The sequence below is a fragment of the Triticum urartu genome, unplaced genomic scaffold (assembly GCF_056163025.1).
Source record: "Triticum urartu cultivar PI428250 unplaced genomic scaffold, HENAU_Tu73 scaffold193, whole genome shotgun sequence".
In the NCBI taxonomy this organism is placed as follows: domain Eukaryota; kingdom Viridiplantae; phylum Streptophyta; class Magnoliopsida; order Poales; family Poaceae; genus Triticum; species Triticum urartu.
This window is the reverse complement of record NW_028260361.1, coordinates 15,724-20,000: the sequence shown is the minus strand read 5'-3', so window position 1 is coordinate 20,000 and position 4,277 is coordinate 15,724.

Here is a 4,277-nt window from a genome sequence, read left to right as displayed (position 1 = left end):
TGGGGTACGAACTTCTAAGGTCATGGCGTAGGGTATTGGATAGGCTGGTCCGCTGGTCGAAGTCATTGCAGGGTGTGCTACGGACAGCTATTGTTCCTGGGCATTTCCTTTCTCTCGTCATCACGCCAACATACACAAGGCTTGCCTTCACAGGGCCCCACCTTGACTTGCCATCATGGCTACACTCTTTTCATCAAAGCAACTCTTCTTAAGAAGACCCCTTGGTCCCCACAACGAAGTTCCTCCATAGAGAACCCAACTGCACAGCACCATCGCAAAGGTTTCTTCGTAACTCGATTAGTCTCACTCAAGAGAACTCATCTACACGGAAGGTCTTTTAAGTGCCAGTTGTACCCGCACAGAAGTTCTGCGCCCTCAAACTACACCAGGATGCCCCCTGCAGTAGCATCACAACTTTTCTCACCATGGACAGCTCGCCAGTCTTCTTGCATCAGCCACACCTAATTACAAATGACCTTGGCCTCTCCATGCTCGTCATTTACATTTAAACTGCACACCCCCTTGTTGAGGTCTTACTCCAAAGGTACGGCCTCTAGCACATGACCATTCCTCACTCAAGTCATCGACACCCTCGTCGATGTACGTGTTGAAAGAAGAAATTCCACTATCTCTCAAACGAAATGAGGTTTTTGAACTCCTATATAACAGAGTTTCATTGATGCCAAAGGGGTTTTCCTCAAACGATTGGAACCAGAATAAAAAAAAAAAGAATGAAAGAGTCAATCTATCTTAGTCAAGGCGCTCGCTCTGCCACAAAGGGAGGCACTGGCAAAATATAAATAGAAAAGAGATGTTTCCAATTAAACCATAGATGTCCACTTCATACTTATAGTATTCTATTCGGCTTGCTTGGGTTCATTCAAGGCATCTTCATATCTATTAAAGAAATCAATCAGCTCCTAATTAGGTCCCCCAAGGCGAGCGAAGTGACGTTTTTATTTCTCTTCCTCCGGTCAGAAAAAAAAAGATTTATAGGACCGGATGCATAACAAGAAAAGACAGAATAGTAGTGGTGCCTGCGCGCAAACAATCTTAGAACTGAGCTCTTGTAAAGGTGGGCGTTCCTACGCTCAAAGCCCATATCTCAGATGCATGCCCATTGGAATAGCCCATCACCAGGATGAAATTATCCATTTAGCGCAGTTCCCCTTTCCTCTCTCTTCTTATATCAACTTCACATCCTAAACACCAAAAGGAAGGGAGAAGCGAACTCGACCTGGTGGTTTTTTATCATTTCATTGACCTTCGAACCGCTCTTGCCCTCCCCTTTCACTTTCTTTCTTAAATGTGTGACTGATACCAATCCCTATGTTGTACACTCTTCCACTAACTAGAGAGAACCATGCCTGAAGTAGAAAGAACCAATTACAAGTGTTCATAGTGGTCTAATAAAATCAACCCTGACCGTGAAGGTTCCTAGTGTTGATACCAGTTGTTGGAGATAATGGAAGGAAGCAACAAAACCAGAGAGAGGATCAAGTGTAATCTTAACTACATCTCAGCTCTTATACAAAAGCTTATGTTACAATACATGGTACCAGTCCAATTTATAGAAAATAGCAAACCGACACAAAGTCATTATCGACTCAAGTAACAACTATTTCGATTTTGTTCACAGCTCATTCCTAGCTAAGACATAACGGCGGGTAGGCAAACAACTTGATTCAGGTCAATACAATACTCTTCTTCGAACTTGCAAGCTTGGGACACAAGCGTAAACTGAAAAAGAAGTAAGACCAGGTACACTGCTAAACATAAGTATAAAGAGGTGGAAGGCTGGCTGTGCTTGTGCTCACCTACAGGTCTGTCCCAGCATACAGTATCGAAAAAGACTGTCTCTTATTTTTGATTTGTCTGAATCAGCGTATATTAACTAATACTACTTTATCCAGTCAATAATGAATTGAAAGGTCGTCTTTAATTCAAAAGTGCATAAGCAAGCAAGGAACGGAAGGCATGCTAACTACACTACTAGAGTCAAGAAAAAAAACTACACTACAAACCAAACTACTTGAGTAAGAATCAAAGCTTATTGAAGATGCTAGAAAATCTATGAACAAGTACCAGGTTAGTAATTCAATTGTGATATCTTCTGCAGCGTTTTCTCTCTGTTGCTATTCTCAGCACTTTTGAAAGTATCTATGCAAAGGAATTAGTATTAAGAATAGCTTGGTTTGGTGCAAATGTAATATAAAAAAGGCATTCCCCTATATGCTGTTAGATGTACTGCAAAAAGGTCAAGTTAAAGAAATATTAGGAAAATTGTTTCGGCTGTCTGTGCTATCATTTTTCTGGAAGCTTTTAAGCCTGTTGTCCAGATGCTGCTGCCTAAAAGTCGTTCTTGTAAATTGTTTTCTTGTGGTCTTGTTCTCTGTATTGTTTTTGGAAACAAAGTACTCTGTATTGTTCATGTGCTGAACTTCATAGTTGGAGGTAGCACAGCAGCAGCAGCTACTCTCACCAGGTGCCTTTCGCCAAGGATACCGTCAACCGATTAAACCTTTGCTAATGGTGGAATTGCCAAACCTTTGCCCATGCCGAAAAAGAAGCCAAGTCCGATTCAATAATTACCTTTCTTTTGTCTCTATCTTTGGACTGAATCAGAATCAGAAGAAAAGCAAGGCTATCCTTCGTTGCACACCTAATGGAAAGCACTGGCTAGATTTCCGATGAAGGAAGCCGTCTACTAACCGGAATACTACAGCAGAGGACAAAACTAGGGACTTCGAAAACGAGGATAGTTTGCCAGGTAGGGATACCGTTGTTCGAATTGAAAAAAGATACCTTTCCCCAGAGAGATAGGATTCGAAAACAAACCATTCATGAAACTCATGCAGGAGCATGCGGTGGTCACATTAATGGACATGCGCTAGCTAAGAGAACTTCTTAGTTAGGGTACTATTGGCTGGCTTACTATGGGGAAGGGGAGAAGGCAAGCCGCGTATGGATTGATCCCTAATTCAGTTCTTTTTTCGTGGTTTTCTTTCCATCTCACAACTTCCATTTCTTGAGCCGACCTTGCCCGCTGGAGGTATGATTCCGATCTTTGAATCGAATTGGATTTTTTGTCTTAAAGTGAGGGCGATGAGTGGGGAAGGAAGCTGACGATTTTATTAGTGTGTAAGGTGGCCCCGAGAGCTGAACCAAAGCCGGCCGTTTCGAGACCAGGGAGCTTTAACAGTTTCTACTTAAACTATGTGTTCAGCTATGTGTTCAGATTATGCTATTTTATTAGTAGCTTTCGGTCTCGATTCGCCCTTACCTCGGAGGGATCAACTACTTCGCTTAGGCAAAAGATTGAAAAAGTCTGTATCTGTCTACATGTGCCTCCGTCTATGTTACCCCTTCCCCGGAAAGGAGATTATACGTTTAGTAAAAAAAACGAGAATAAAAAATCAAAAAGAAAGAAGAGAAAGAACTGGGAGTTGGCGCCTACATAACAGGTAGCTTGCTTACCAAGCCGTCCTGGCAAGCTCCTACAGTTCTCTTATTACTCTTGACTTGACTTATTAATAAGAAAACTACTCACTAACAAAATGAAAGACGATCTAGAATCTACCCAAGAAGATAGAGAGTCCCACATACGAGAAAAGGTCACAAATGGAGTTGAACCAAGTAACATTGCAAAGGCATAATGATAGTAGGGTCGGATATCCCCGCCCTCCGAACCGGACGTGAGGGTCTCCCCTCATCCGGCTCTCCGCAGGGGAATCTCCACTCACTGCTTCCCCTAATATCCTCCCTTTACCACATCATGGGGGTTTACAGGAGATCCCAGAGACTCGCTCGGAAAGGCTGCTATACCAAACATTATTACTTAACTACAAAGAAAGAAAAGACTATAGTAGTCACTAGACTGACTATAGTAGTCCGTCCGGCTGCTCTTGCTTAAATCATTACTCTTCATTCTCCCGTGCTCTAGCAATTGCGCTCCCTAGACCACTACCATTTAGTTAGGTAGGGACAATCAATCCATAGTTACGGGAATAACGGAATGCATGGGGATAAAAAAAAATAGAAAAATGAAGATTTTCTATGAAATCCTTTCTTTCCATAGATGTATCTGGTCTGAGACGGTACAGTACTCTACGAGAGGAATGCAATGGGATGGATGGTAGAGGGCTGCCTGCGCCCAAAAGCGATGATTCACTTGTCCCTTGTCTATAGGGACCTTGTGGCATACAACCGCCACGACTCCTGCGTTATAGCCGCCCCTTTCTCTCTTTCTTTTGACTGCCTCGTGGACGGACGAAAGA